Genomic DNA, 17,420 nt, shown 5'->3' with positions numbered 1-17,420 from the left:
TAAAACTTGACCTTAACATCTTTAATTAATATTTAAAAGTAAAATGATCTTTTGTGCTAAATTAAAAAACGACCCAAAAAGAGTTCATTGAATCTGGTAAACGTTCGTGAGGAGGCACTTCCGTCCGGACGAATGGAACTCACGTTCTTGATGAATACCAATAACTATTACAGTGCTAAATAAAATACGACCAACTTATACCTTGGCTCGTTTGAAATATACGTTATTTAGTTTAGCCGGTTCATAATTGCAGTACCCGGGTGACCGAGCTAAGCTCGGTATTTTTAGTAAATCGTGTTTTTTGGAAATCATAAAGTATAAATACGAATTACATATTGATAAAATATGAATAATATTTTTCGATTTTACCGACATAATAATAAAAAATAAGAACAGTTTATTTAAATAAAAAATAACGAGTGCAATTAGAAAAAGAAAAAACAATTGATCAGGGACATGTGGATTTGAACCATGATCTTCTCGGTTGATTCCGAGCGGCCGATTTCCCACGGAGCTATTTCAACTACATTGACTTATGCGAAATTTACCTTCGTATTCTAACGATATTTTTTTCAATTCCTAAAAACAGGGATAAAACGACATTTCCTGAAAATGAATCCTAGCTAGATAGATTTATCTCCCCCGAAACCCCCTAAATACTAAATTTTATGAAAATCGTTGGAGCCGTTTCCGAGATTCAGATTCTATATATATATACAAGAATTGCTCGTTTAATAGTATAAGATTCGTATACGGTATGGATGTCTCTAGAAAGGTTTTCTAAACGCACGTACGTATATTTAAACAACATCGGTCAGTAACTAGCTTTAGACCACTAACAAGACTTAGCACTAGGAGAAAAATGTAGCCTGACCGGATGCAATCTTAATTAGATCTGAAAGGGTATAACGTCTTAAGATGTAATGGAGAAAGATTACTCCTTATTTTTTACAGTTATGTGGGGTTTCGGATTTACAGTTTAGATGTCACTATTAAATTTTGAACATCGTTAGTGTAGAGTCAAGCTATTGCAACACGCACTAAATACTTATCAAGAAAAAAAAAACTGATTTAGTTCCGTAATTTTTAGTAGTCTATATATAACAATAATTTGTATAGAAGTTAATAAGTGTACGGTTTATAAAAAATAAATTTGTATGGTCGATAATAACGAGACGAAAGCCTTCAAACACACACACGGGTAAAATTCCCGCGAGGTTTTACATACACATTTCATTTGTACAATTATTTTTCATTTTCTGGATGTATGTTGCTATAGGTATCTTTATCATGTTTGAGACAGCAAGTTTAACAATTTGTTCCTGTTGTTATTAAAGAACCCCGATAGGGATCGTTTCTGACTGTAGGAATTTTATCATCCAAACTGCATTGGAGCAGTGTGGCTAATTAGCTTCAACCCTCCACTTATACGAGTATATACTATATATTACCTTGGCCCAGAAGTAGAACGTTACCAGGTAATTTATGTTACAAATGTACAATATTAAAAATAATACAGAGACAAATACGTTACGTAAATAAAGAAGGTAAATAAAGCTGAACAAACAAAACTTTTCCTCGTGTTGTGCAATTCATTTCCATGTTTTCACGTAACAGGGAATGAAATCCTAAATGACCCTTGATTACCGAGATATAATAGACAAGGTAGGATGACACTTGGCCCTAATATCTTCTGCTGGAAGGGCAGTAGAAAGTTATCTAACTGCACGCCGTGATGATTTATTTGCAGTTTCGTTTCAAAGAGCAAAGTTTTGCTATTTATCTCTTTTAATAATTGTAATCATAAAACAGTCGCAATAAAATATTCTTTACTTTTAGAAACCGCGAATTAAATTAGCTTTTTTTCATATTGATGACATATTATAATATTATAGTTTTGGGTATATTAAGTAACAATAATAAACAGGCAGCGATATAGACAGTATTTGTCTATAAAAGAAATCACTATCAGTAATAAGATCGCTTTTGCTCTGACTAAATACAGGTTGGGTTTCTAAACATTTTTGAACATCGTATCAAAAATCGACCGTTCCAGGTTGGGTTTGTTTATTATATATTTGAAGTAAAACTTCTTTTACGTAAAGTGTGATCGGGCGAGGCGATCGGAAGTTGAGAGGGGGATATAAGTTAGTTAAGATAGAAAGAGAGAATAACGTTTCGTATATTACTGTAGGGGCAAGAAAGAGAGATACGAGCACAGATTTTCTTTTTTTGCTAAAGAAGTTTTACTTCAGTCGTATGGTCTAAAGCATACTCGTTTTTTTTATAATAAAGTATTAAATAAATAAAATAAGCGGTAAGATCAATTGCAAAGGTAAAAACAAGGATCTTAAATAATCAGATTACTTGGGCCAAGTTATGTGACATGTGGCCGCGATGCACCAGTGGATAGTTCTCATGGATCTAAACTGTTAAGTCGCTGATTCTTGCCCTGAGTTACTCTGTTGTTTAAAAATTCATCTCAGTATAGTCAATATCTGCCTACTACAGGAATTACAGTGGATTAGCGAATGCATACTCCTTAGAGATACTTGTAGATGAAATTTCTACGTCAAAAAAAAAAAAAAAAAAACCTTAAGAACAACATAATCAGTACGTACCATAAGGCACGCTTTAATTTAATTTTAAGGTAATTATTTTTTTTTTGTTTCTGTTAACTGTTACACTCGTAAAACACTATATCGACTATCGAAACAAAATTAAAACATACGAACGGACCTGCCACCTGACACCTGAGGTTTCATATGAACGTTACATGGTCTTCATTGCGGCCTTCACGAAATACGCAAATATCCCTAAAAAGTACAACAGTTGTAGAATATAATAATAAAGTTTTTTTTTTTAATAAATAAGTAGGGAGCCCACAACACTACCTTACGTTAAGTGGTTACTACTGCCCATGGACATCAGCAACATTAGAGTGGTTACAAGTACTTTGGCGGTATTAAAAGAAAAGGTACTGTTGTCGTTTGAAAATCAATAAATTAATATACTCATGGAAAAACTTTTAGGAGGAAGGTTATTTCAAAAACTACGCAGGGAAAAAAGAGCAGGTAGTCCGTAAATTGAATGTAAACCAGGCATCCAAGTTATGATGGTAAAAAGAGGTATCGAATATAACCTACATCTAATATATATAATTCTCGTGTCGCGGTGTTACTCCTCCGAAACGGCTTGACCGATTGTCATGAAATCATCCCCCTAAATGTTAAGGGTAGTCCACTCCATATATTTTTTTAATTTTTAGATAAATTATTTATTTTTTATTTTATAATGATTTGGCGTTGAAAAATACATACAACCCTAAATTTTCACCCTTCTACCACCAACCCCTATTTTTATATAGCGTTTGTCGAGTCAGCTAGTAATAATATGTGTGGAAGCCTTTGATTAAAACAAAATACAATTATGTTAGTGATAGCATACCATGACATTGATAGATGTTACAACTAATTTGGAAATAATAAAATTCGACTTCGTTATTAATAAATCAGATACAGAACCCATACTTAAGTGTAATGTGATATAACGTTACCAAATTGTTGAGAATAACATTACATAAATAAAATATTAAATCATTAATATTTATAATTCCACATCTTTACGTACTGAAAGTAAATTCACATTGTATTGTGCAATTTATTAAAAAATAAAGATGTCAGTTGAAATGAAAATATCAGAGCGAGACTTCTAGGAAATGTTGACGCAATATTCGGACACTGGTGAATAAGCAAGTATATTACGATCCAGCTGATAATTTATTGAGTGCACTTTTTTTACGAACGACGCGAGAAAAGCTAAAAGGTTTCTACGTTCGCTTGTTTTATTTTTGGCACGATAACAAGTTCATTAACGTGTTTTACGAGTGTAAAATTAAGAGAGAAAAAAAAACACGTACAATTTTAAACGATTAAATTAACATAACAAATGCATTACAATTTCCAGTTTAAAAATACAAATTTTAATATATGGAATATGACATATTATGATATTACAGCAATTAGCTGATAGTATACTAGCGGAAGTAGCGGATACTGTACTAGCGGTCGCGGGTTCGAGCCCCGCACATAACAAATATTTGTAGGGGGATTTTTGTTTGGATCTTTGTCTTTATGCTTGTGTTGTATGTTTGCGGAGCCTCGACATCAGTATTCACGGTTTACTGAGAGCCGTTGAGGGCGAGGCATTTCGCTTTTCTATGAATTCTTCTCTCTTAATACTGATAATGGAGGTGTTGTTATGTAGAAGATTGAAATGTGCGTAATTTATCCTTAAAGTGTATCTTTTTCTTACACAGCAAAGGATTAGAACTTCCTATAGTCTCTTCTGCTAAGTAACAAAAAAACTGTCTTGAGAAACAGTAATCTTAACATCGTGATTCTTCTTCACCGCCGAGCAGCGTTGCCAATTGGTGTTTGATTTCACTACTTCAATACTTAAGATTTAAGATAACTATTACTGCTACAAATAAAACCTTTTTAACAAGAAATAAAATTAGTTAATAAGAAAGCAAATAAAATATTTTTTAATATTAACAGCAAAAAACTTAAAGCACTAAACATTTTAGTCAGCCCCAGACAACTAAACAGTTATTACTTAAAATATGACGAGCGTTTTTTATTCGAAATCTGTATTTTTTATTATTTCGTTTTATTTCTTTAAAGGTGGACTTAAAATTAGTTATTTCATTACTTAAGGTCGTTCAGTGATTACTTTTGTTCTTTGTAATGTCAATATTTTCATACTTTTAGGAATTAAGAGTTTTTGTTAAACAATATAAAGTCCGAAGTAGGTAAGCACTGTAATCGAAATATGCAGATTATATGGGTACCAGTGACTGATTTAAAATAAAAGCACAGGTAAGGCTCAAAATAGGTTTACAACTGACTTAAACTACTGATTCTGACGAAACTGATTTTTTTTTGGATATATATAACTTAGAAGTAATATGTAGTATATGTTACTTAAATTAATGAATGTGAATTTACCATCTTAAATACGAGTGTATACCATTTTTAATAAAAAGCGAATTGTCAAAATCTAAGCTATTATGTAATATATGTATACACTTTTATGTAAGTTCTGGTTACATAAAAATATATAAGAGGGTCGAATCGTTAACCTTCTCATTTTTAATGTCAGTTAAAATAATAACAAATCATTTAAGTAGCGTAACGCTTAAAATTAGCACACTTTCACTTAGTTGCATACGAACCTACTTGGTACTATTAAAGTTTGATAGATTTTTTTTTTCATATTTAATTATATAATCTTAATGTCTATTTTTCTCGATGACGACTATTAAAAAAAAAAAAACTAATTAATTATTTGAGTATTTAATATTTGTTTCCCAAACCTAGAGCTTATATATCCCTAAATTCGTTACAAATATACAAAACTAACAGTTGCTTGTGACTTTGTTCACGTTGAAATGTTGCTATTATCTTACGTATAAATTTCCCTATTTCTTCAAAACTTTCATTGATACTCCAGTATTGTAGTTAGCTTGATATTATATTCATTTTATATTCACTCCTCGATAAGTGAGTTATCAAACACTGAAATAAATTTAAACCAGTAGTTTCTGATAAGAGCGTTGAATAAAACAGAATCTTTAGCTTATCTTAAGTATAATTTCGAAAACGATGCTACACAATTGTAGTCATCGCTTCAGCCGGTAATATCCCACAACTGAGCATAGGCCTCTTTCCCCATGTAGGAGAAGGATCAGAGCTTAATCCACCACGCTGCTACAATGCTGGTTGGCGGATATATTCCCTACTATTAGTAACGATCGTTGTCAAGGTGTACATGATAACAACCGGGACCGACGGCTTAACGTGCTCTCCGAGGTACGGTAGGGTGACCCACAAGGATTGCACAAACACCCAGACCACGGCAAACACCTGTATGGCCAATACAAATGTTTGTCATGTGCGGGGATCGAACCCACAACCGCCAGGCGCAACAGCTACAATTCATTGCTGAGACCGTTGCGCCAACGCGGCGTCTGCCGTCAAAATTTTAGTCATTCCAAAGAAAAAAAAAGTGTGGCAGTTCTTCATTCTGTAACATTACGAGTCTTTAACATTTAATAATGTTATGAATTACATCGATTGAAGAGAGTAAGTGGAAAATATTGTATGTAATATCTATATTTAATTAAAAGTTTTAAAGATTGTGGGCGAATATAATATGGTTGCATAAGAGAATCTTCAGTGTGGGATCGAGGGCAGAGAGTGCGAATCCGTGTCAGCGGAACAATGCAGACTGTATGATAGGTAACAATGCACACAACTGTTTAATTACGAACATTCTATTTTTATCTTTTGTTAGAAGGTGATAAGGTCGATTAGCGTTTGATATATAGAATGTTCTCTGACGTGACCTTTGCATTCTATGTTCATGTATCACACCATACAATAATAATTATTATAGAGTTTTGCATGTAATCGTAGTTCATGTACCTACTTAGTCAATATCGCTTGATTTAATAACTTTATTATTTCGATATATATTCTTGAACATCCTAAGGTTGGTTTGTAGGTAAATATATATAACAAACCTGCCCTTTGGTGCAACATTGTGCATTAAAAAATAATATAAATAATATTAACTGAGACCAAAAATCTGGAGCAGCCCCACAGAAGATCACAGCTAAATATTTCTGCTTTCAAGGAGTGTTGTGTGTCTGTGGTAAGTAAGGTGACTGGAGCTGGAGGGGATTTGGGGTAGGATCGGCAACGCGCTCGCAATGCTTATGGTGTTGGAAGCGTTTATAGGCTACGAGTAAACGCTTGCCATCAGGTGAACCGTACGCTTGCTTTCCGATCTGGTTCAATAAAAATAAAAAAATACATCGAATACAGTAGTATACTAGTAGAAAGAGAATAGCTGAACTAATTCTTCTTATAAGTCTTTTGACTCTTTTGTATTAATGAAAATATAGATATTGAAATAAATGAGAAAAAATGCACCCGGAACCCGAGTAGAAATTTTTTCGTGTTCCTTAGAAGGACCGGACCGGGCATGCCCGATCTGGACCGGATAAGGTATGTAACGCAGAAGATTTGTCTAGACTTGATCAGGATGAGATGAGATTTCCTGATCGGGTCAGCAGGCTTACTCTTGAAACTCGATCCTATTTGAAATTTAGGATTGGGATCGAGAACTTGTCAATCGGTACTCTTGAACACTACACTAGCGCACGATTTGACTCAATTGCAGTGGAATTTTATGTAACTAATAGAAATTGGGATTTCTCGATCTTATACATTTTTTGCACTCTTGACAATATTTTGACGTTGACTATCGACTTAGAAATCGTGTTTGGGATCGAATTTACTCGTTTCAATAAAGTTAGCTTTTTAGTGTTCGATTGTGTATCTTAAAGTGTTTTTTATTATGATAATGGCGCGACTGGCGCTTATTTTTAACATATATTAACTATGTATACTTTTATATTATCAACAATATCACAATTACAGTATTTATTAAAATAAAACTAATTGCGTAACAATTAGTCTTTTATCCTCTTTTAACCTAAGGTAGCAATTTTTAAATATAAATCACAGTATTTATATCTCTAATATTTAAATATAAATCACAGTATTTATGTTTCTAATATTTAAATAGAAATCACAGTATTTAAGTCTCTAATATGTTTTAACTATATTAATAAACTTTTGTATTCACTAATTTAAGCTTAACACTGAAAATTGCAGAAATTATTACAGAAGTAAATAAAGAAAGAAGATAAGTTAATTATAAATATTAAATTAAGAAAATACGTAATTGAGATAATTGGAAATTTAGAAGTCTCAAAATTGCGTCAGCCATAAGCTTCTTTTTAACAACAACAGACATTATGCAGAATGTATAATATATCTTGCGTTTTTATGCTTAAAAAAATCAGTTTTAGGTTTAATTTAAGGAATTACAATATAAAAGATAATAATTAATTATTGGAGACACATTATAATTTAAAAAACATAAAATTTCATTAATTAAATTTTATTTTCTTATTATTTTTTATTATAATGGCTACACGAGAAACCGATCGTCAATTCGATTTCAATTTCAATTCAATTGAAAGCTCGATTTGGTCAAGAGTACCAAAATATTGCAGATTGGAACTGGAACTGTATTGAATTCGTGTTTTTGTGAGATTGGGATTGAAGTCAAGAGTAAGCCTACAGATCAATCATCTGCGTTACATACCTTGCCTGGTCCGGGTCGAGTATGCCCGGTCCGGTCCTTTTAAAATACACGAATGTATATTCTTGAAAAAATTGTTTAATAAAAAAAATAAATGTATTGATATTATAAATCTGTTACTTCACAAAATTATTATTATTTTTATCTCCGTTTATTTTTTCCAATGTCTTATTTATTTTTATTTTTACTATATATTTCAATATTTAGTATTATTTTTCTATCAATTATTTTAATTTATCTTTGTATTATTAATTAATTATTATTATTAATTACATATTATTTATTAACTTCTATTAATTAACTATTTCCTAGTGCTTACGACTGCTCCACTGTGTAGAAATGGATTCCCTGCTAGAATGTCTTAATAACTGTATATATACTAAGTGCGCTTAAAAACATCGATAGCGCGATTATGGCTCAGTTCGCGTAATTTCTTTCAGGCTATCCTGATCTAAACCAAACCTGGTCCTGATGCAGTTATGCCTTATCATACTTGATTATATTTTACATTAGGCTATCCTTATCTGGACCGGACCGTGTCCTGATCCAGTATGCCTTACCATACTTGATTATATTTTACATCAGGCTATCCTTGTCTGGACCAGACCTGGTCCTGATAGAGCTTGCCGGATCTGGCATGCTTCCTATATCCTGATCTGGTCTGATCTGGTGGATCTGGTCCTGACATGATCTGATGGTTGAGTCCGACTTTTTTTCTATTCGGGAAGCTCATTAAAATCAATCAATCTAGTTGTACTCAGAGCAGAGACATCTTTTAATGCGTACGTGTATATTTTCATATAAGTACCACAATTCGAGTAACCTATCAAAAGTCATGTAGCACAGGCACTTTAGTTTATTTTTACTTAAAACAAGCCATCCGTCTTCGCTTAACTTCAACAATTTAATAAAAATGAAAATACAAAATAGCTATGCTTAGCACAAAAATTTTGTGTCAGTATAATAACATATGATATTTCAGTGACTCTGTTGTATGCTCTTTATTCTATGTAGTTCGGTGCGTTGTTTGTAAGCGATTTCAAACTAATTGTGTAACTAATTCAATCTGCAGGAATCAAATTAATTAAAACATTTTTATACATAAATATTATTATGTATATTATTCAGGTAATTTTTATAAACAATTTTTTCCCGATTATCATCAACACTACTAAATAATAATAACAATTGGTTACTTCGATCCAACCGGTTGGAAGAGTAGTGTTTTCAAACACGGGTTAAAATATTTGTACATATGTAGGTATATAGAATAAAAGATACTTGCCAATTGTTTATTAATACTCGTAATAACTTCTCTTGTTTTTTATTTTTTGCTCTTCATTACAGATTTTACTGCAGAATACAGGTTTACACATACACAGACAGAGTTTAATAGACGTTGTTTGTGTTTAACCAGTAACGAAGCGTCTGAAAAAATATTTGACCTTAAAGTATTTTTGGTCAAAACATAGAAATATGTCTCTAATTGGTTGTCAAGTATTTGTAAATTGTTGTAGATATCGTTAGAATCTCACGAATTTTTACTAAAGAAATAAATGTTTAGAATACGAAATTTTTTCGTCACAGCAAATCTTTGAGTGGCGTTAAATAACTAGACTTGCGTCCGTGCACTCGTTATATAAGATTACAATTTTGAGCAATCGCGGTGAAAAATTGCTGTTACTTTTATTAATGTTTTAGTATAATGTACTTATAGTAAAGTGTGTTTATGTACTATTTGTTTATGGTCGTTTCTACTGACAGTAGCTTAATTTAATAGATAAATTGATTATGATTACAAATTCCTTTTTAACATTTGGAGGTTTAAATAAAGAGAAAATTTACGTATGTACTAATCATTACTTTTGTCATTGTGACATTGTTTAAAGTAAAATATTTCCTAGTCATGTGTACGTTAAGAGGTCTTACATTACATGATAGTTCGTTTAATCGCTTGACTTTTTTGGTTATTTCTCTGGTTCTATAAGTCGTAGTGTGAAGTTTTATAGCCTACGACCTCCATCAAATACGTTACGTAATTTTAACAACAGTCATTGATCCCGATATTATCGCGCTTAAATAAACTCAACAGTGTTATTATACTAGTATTATATAAACACAGGCATTGATTACATAACTGACAATTAACGGAGATTGTAATCATAGTATTTCAATGTGGTCAAAAACGCTATCACGGATCACTAAAAAGAAGTAAAAATTATAGGAAGACCATAGTTTCAGTGTATCAAAGAGAGAATCATTACAATTTTATTTAATAAATAAAAATATTAAAACCTCGATAAATTCATAGTAAAAATAAAGATTTAATTCAAAATGAAATTAATAAAACAATTTGTCACAATGGACGGGTTAAACTGGCGTTAAATCATCGACTAACAAACAATAGTATGTCACGGAGCAGGAAAGTAGCTGGGTTCCGCGCCGTTACCGCGGCGGCGGCGGCGACCGGCAGACCGTGTGCCATATCGGCGATACAATAAATTGATTACAATTTCTGCTTTATGATATTATCAGCTACGTGTTAAATATGTTCAATGAGTAATAGACAGAATGTTTTTGCTTATAGGTCCGTTAGGTTCTAGAATCTAGACTAATATTTCGAAACGTACCGTGAAGTTGGCGAATACTGAAGTGTAACAATTTGAGTCCAGTCGTGCAATTATTTGAGTAAGCGACTACAGCCTGTCCGTAACTTTACCTGCGTGTAAGTTTAATAACTACAAGAAAACTATTTTGAACATATTAACTATTTTTAAAAGTTCAAAAATTTGTAAAACCATGTGAAAATTACTTAGAGAAAAAAATAACGTTGTCAACATTAATTTTTTAGGGTTCTATACCCAAAGGGTAAAAACGGGACCCTATTACTAAGACTTCGCTGTCTGTTCGTCCGTCCACCCGTCCGTCTGTCACCAGGCTGTATGTCAAGAACGGCGATAGCGAGACAGTTGAAATTTACACAAATTATGGATTTCTGTCGCCGCAATAACAACAAATACTAAAAACAAAATAAAATAAATATACATACAAAAACGCCATTTATGTCTATTTTAGCTGTATATCAATAAATGGGAACAGGTAGGCCCTTAAAATATTCACAAAATACTTAATTGTATATTTACTTTATTATAAATGATACAATTAAAATAAAAAATATTTATCTCATACAACTAAACTGATTTTTTGCCGCTTTTCGTCCGATATTGAAATTAATGTACCTACTGTTGTTTACCTAGTCAATGGTACGGAACCCTTCGTGCGCGAGTCCGACTCGCACTTGGCCAATTTTATTGTTGATTAAATTATCTATTTCACCCCTGCTGATAAAACCTATCAAGAACTTTTTGTGAAATTTTATAAGCTAACGGTGAAATATTGCCCTAAGTTAGCAATAAGGACTCGATACACACTCACTCACGCTCACTTGCAGACAGGCATACATCACCAATCATCAACACTACTACTTTAGACGTCGGGGTATAAAATACAGTGTATAAATATATTATTTATTATTATACACAATGACACTGATGTACCCACGTACGTACACACACACACACACACACACACACACACACACACACACACACTCACACTCACACTCACACACACACAAACACACACACACAAACACACACCATTTGTTGCCTTAGTTTTTGTATGTTCCAATCAAATAAACTTTTTTTTTTTTTTTTTCTTTAAATGCATTGTTTTTGTTTAAACTAACGGAATCCTATTAAGCTAATGGAAGAGACTGGACCCCACGACACAGGGAATCCTAGTGTGGGGACCAGAGACATACTGTTCTTATTGTGACTAAATATAACTGATGTAATATGTGTTAATGTTATGTACTAACGTTTGAAGAAATAAAGATTTATTATTATTTATTATTATAGTGAAAATGAATTTCGTGAGTACATTACGCTCCCTAAGTATCTAGTCTGATGTCGTAATTTCACTCCATTAATGTCAATGTGATTGAACCGGTTCTGTGTCCCGCATCAGCTGTTGCGAAATCATTGTGAAACCTTGTAAATTAATTATTTTGACTGTGGATTGATTGCGCGCATGTCTTGGCGCACCGTGCGAAGTTTTTATTATCTTGTAATTGCGTTGTTCGTGATGAGTTTTATTAATTGTTTTTTATTTGAATCCCAGTGGAAAAACTCCGATATAAAATGTTAAGAGCCATTTCGCAATTATTCGCACTGCAAGTTTAGGTAAATTTGGTCGCATCGCGCGAGTCGTACGAGCCGCGTGATCTTTGTGCTAGTTAGTATAGTGTGACAACCATAATTGTGTTTGCTCGCAAACTAAAAAAATCGACTTCAATTAAATCGACGAGTAATACAACGTAGATCGACGAAAAAATAGTCAAGTAACTACGCGTTATCAAAGATTACTCAAACAGTGGTTATCAGATCTCGATAAAATTTATATGTGAGCATATGATAAACATCAGCTTTCGATTAAATTAAAAATTATCAAAATCGGTACACCCAGTAAAAAGTTATTGCGGATTTTCGAGAGTTTCCCTCGATTTCTCTGGGATCCCATTATCAGATCCTGGTTTCCTTATCATGGGACTAAACTAGGGATATCCCCTTTCCAACAAAAAAAAAAGAATTATCAAAATCGGTACATCCAGTAGAAAGTTATGAGGTATATATAATACAACGTAGGTCGACGAAAAAAGCGTCAAGTAAAAACGCATTATTAGATATAACTCGAAAAGTAGTTGTTAGATCTCAAATAAATTTATTTGGGACCAAATGACACACACCACCTTTCGATTAAAGAAAATTTGTCGAAATCGCTCCACCCAGTCAAAAAGTTCTGAAGTAACATACATAAAAAAATACAGTCGAATTGAGAACCTCCTCCTTTTTTGAAGTCGGTTAAAAAGACCACCTTGATCATTTTATAATGTATAATAAAAATTTATAACTATGGTATAAAATGTTTTTTACATAGTTAATTTGTTAAAAATTTCAAGTCTGTCATATAACAACAGTCAATAAACAATTTCTTTTTAAATTGATTTAGTTTTTTGACTTTACGAATGAATCTAATATTTACGATATGAATAAAATAGCATTTTATTATGCCACTGAAAATCTGTGTGTTAATGTTAGTTGCATAGTTTTGGATGTAAGTAGACCATCAAATTATGCCGGTTTTAATTTTTTTATAAACTCAATGACACTGACAAACATATTAATTAACAAATAACAAGACAAACAGATTGAAATGCTTATTTGTTTTGATAATGTGAGAAAAAAAAATAATTAAATTATACATTTGTTTACAGAAATTATCATTATATTATTTTACAGTCATTTTCGTATTCGTCATGTTTTTATTTTTATGAAAGTATCAAATGCGGTTTATCCACTATAACAACAGGCGCTTGGCGCGTGTGAGCGAAAGAGAGGGCTGCGCAGAATTTGGCGTGAACCTACCTCTAAGAGCGCTGGCGCTCGACTGATTACTGATTTACTGTTCTTGATGCGTGGTAATATATACTATCTTTTTATTAGTTCATATCTTTTTATTAGTTCATGTAAAATGTATTAAAAATGATTACTTCTTTTAATTTTTTTTTTGTATTCCATAATGATGTAAGTTTACTTCGATGAAGATAGTTCGTTAAAATTTCTTAGTTTTCTAAGGAAAATATCGCTTTTAAAATTGTACTAATTGGAAAATATTCGTAACCTTAAATTTTTTTTTATCGACTAATAGAGATACAAATGGAATAGAAATCTGTTCTAGTATTCAACAAAATTATATTCCACATATTACGATATATTTTTTAAATGGTTTCAACGTAGAGGTTATTGAAAAGTAGGACTTCAAAGTATACATTGCGATCGTTTACCCAGGGAGGAGGCTGATGAAAAGTTTAATAATTTTATACACATACTTACTATATATCAAAATGTTTCTCCTTATTTCCCTTACAACAAGGGTTGCTCTATTAAAATTCAATAATAGAAATTATATTATTGCATCCAATACTGAGATTAACGACGTCACAATGTTTCAATTCCGCGGAACATTACCAATTTTTGTGAAATGACTATTTAAGTTCTAGATAGATCTATCTGGATCGAAAAATGCCCAAATTAAAATTTTTATTTTAAGGTATCAAATTTGAATAAAGTATTTGAAATCCCTGTTTCAAACACAATAGTTTACAATAACTTCCCCCAAGGACTGCATAACCACCCAGATCACGGCAAACATCTGTATGGCCAATAAAAGTGTTTGTCGTGTGCGGGGATCGAACCCACAACCACCACCTCAACAGCCACAAACCCGTGCTGTCTGAGATATAAATTAGTGAAGATGGAAAAAGAGAGTTACTTTTCGTATATTGAGTTCTTATCGTAAGGTGCCCCTACTCTCTCACTAAAGAATTTTTACTTAAGTCGTGTGTATAGTTGATAAACGATAAAATTAAATTAGTATGTTTGTTAATTTATATACACAGGGGATCCGAACTAAAGGCGAATTTCACCCATCTGCTTAATGGATGTAAATTATTTTTTATTTTTATTTTAGTATATTAGAAAAATAGACGTAAAAGGGTTAGCTGAAAAATTCCCTGCTAGACTATATTTAATTCAAAAATATTTTTATTTAAAAATTCGCCTACGAGTTTAATGAATAAATGAAATACCTACCGACCGAAACTATCAAGCCTGTACAAAATGCAAACGTTGGGTTGTTTATTATTTTTCTGGCATAACTACTGGGTTGGCATAAAAATATATAAATAGGGGTATTATATATTGATACTAGTCACTTACATCCACATGCTTAATAAGCAAAATTTTACATCAAATTAAGCGCTGTTTCATTGCATATACGATGACACATGGTTGTGAGCTGACATTCTGGTTTGGATGGCGAATATTATTATTAGCCTGGCCAATAATATTCCTGTAAACCCTTTCGCGATATATTATTAAAATACTATAGATATGAAATATTTTTATCCATTAAGCAGATAAATGGAGGTGTTCGTAATGTCTAGTTCTGATCTTAGACTAAAATAATGAAGTTAATAAATTAAAAACGATAGTTTATATTAGTAAGTACGACTCGCGCTTTGCGCTCATCTACCATAATATGTACTATACTATATTTTGTAAATTTCCCTTAGTGCGCGTGGGTTCGAACGACTGAAAAACAATGGGCGTGGGAGTCACATTAATTTATACCGCTTCGAACAATACCCCATCAACAATCGACTGCATTAACATTGAGACATTACTGACCTTATACCTAAGAGTGACGTCTGAGCAGATAGTTAAATTGACAACAGATATTTGTCTTTATCTAACGTGAAGATATAACGTGGGAAAGAGTGAGATATACAATCTGAAGTATTTGAAAAGAAGACCTTCAGATTACGAACTCTTGGTAGTCTATTCAATAATAGCTGTTTGTAATTATTTTTTAATGAGCGCAAAACTTGGAAGGTCAAGATGAACCGATTTGTCGAGACAATCAGTACGTTTATGAAATCATTAGCAAAAATAAAAATTTTGATCTTAAAATAATTACAGCGCCTTGTTATCAGTTAGTGGTAACTATTTTTCTGTGACTACAGAATAACAGTTGAAGATACCAGTAGCTCGAATATGGTTCAATGTATTTATAGGGTCATTGCGCCTGTTCGCGTCCACTTAGTGCAGTTGGCAAGTTTGAAGAAGAAAATAAAAATGTCCCCGCACTAATTTCTATGAAAAATTTATTTACTGTGTTCATTATATAGTCTATTTAAAGATTAATTTTCAGTTTTGTTCGAAACATCTTGTTATTATTTTATTTAAATACAAACGTCAGAATTAGGCGATTTACCCAGTTTGCGTCCATAAAATCCAATTTGCGTCCACCCGCTGGACCACTTCGCGTCCACCAGCTTAGAAAAGGAATAAAGAGGTGATATTTTTATGATAATCTAAAGAGACATTGGATTTTAATAATTTATTTATTGAAGAATTATAGTTATTTAAAAATCAACACATTAACATTAATAAATCACTATAAAGAAAATAATACACCTATTTATTCTTCTAAACATTGATAGAACTTAAAATTAAAAAACAAATTAACCTGTGTACAACCCATGTAGTCAGTAAATAGTAATTCCACCTTTAAAATTCAACAATTATCTGTTCTGTGAATTTTAAAGGAATGTAAGCAAGCTAAAGATCAGCCTGCAATTACAATCACAGCAGCCTTTCGCAGTCGACTACTGGACATAGGCCTTGACAAGTTCACTCCTGTGTTTTGCTCATAATCACCACGCTGGGCTGACGGGTTGGTGACCACAGGCCTGGCATTGTCGTACCGAAGACGCTGCTGCCCGTCTTCGTCCTGTGTATTTCAAAGCCAGCAGTTGGATGGATATCCCGCCATCGGTCGGCTTTTTAAGTTCCGTGGTAGTAGAGGAACTTAATCGCCTCTTACGACACCCACGGGAAGAGAGGGGGTGTTTATATTCTTTGATGCCGCAAGCACACAGCACCACAAAGATCAGCCTTGATTAATAATAATTATGGAAACCAAATACGAGGTGCACACATATCTCCATTCGCATTAAATATTAATAATACCGCTGTTTTCTTCTTCGTTACTTGGTTTTATTTGATACTAGCTGTGCTCGCGACTTCATCCGCGTGGAATTATAATTATAATTATAATAAAAAAAATGTTGTTCTGTTCGTAGAATTACAAAATAAATAAATTTCTAAAATAAAAGTAGCCTAATTTACTCCTTATTTCATTAGCTATCTAGATGGTAACGTCAAAATCAGTCCAGTCGTTTCAGTGATTAGCCGGAGCAAACAGACAGACAGACAAAAATTCTAAAAAATGTTTTTATTTATTTATTTATTTATTTTCTTACATCTAATATTACAGGCATAAGCCAATTCATTAGACATAGTAAAGGAGATAAAAAGCGAACGGAAAAAAATGTAAACTATAATTAAAAAAGAATTGGCTGATTTGAACATAATACTAAAAACAAAACAATAATAAATATAAAAATATTAAATTCATTTCTCATAACATATTATATACAAAGTAACTTTTGCGAATTCATTCCACGAACAAGAAAGAAGGTCTCTAGTGTTTCAGCC

This window comes from Melitaea cinxia, chromosome 10 (assembly GCF_905220565.1).
Source record: "Melitaea cinxia chromosome 10, ilMelCinx1.1, whole genome shotgun sequence".
In the NCBI taxonomy this organism is placed as follows: domain Eukaryota; kingdom Metazoa; phylum Arthropoda; class Insecta; order Lepidoptera; family Nymphalidae; genus Melitaea; species Melitaea cinxia.
The sequence above is the reverse complement of the archived record's forward strand: the minus strand, read 5'-3'. Positions refer to the sequence as shown.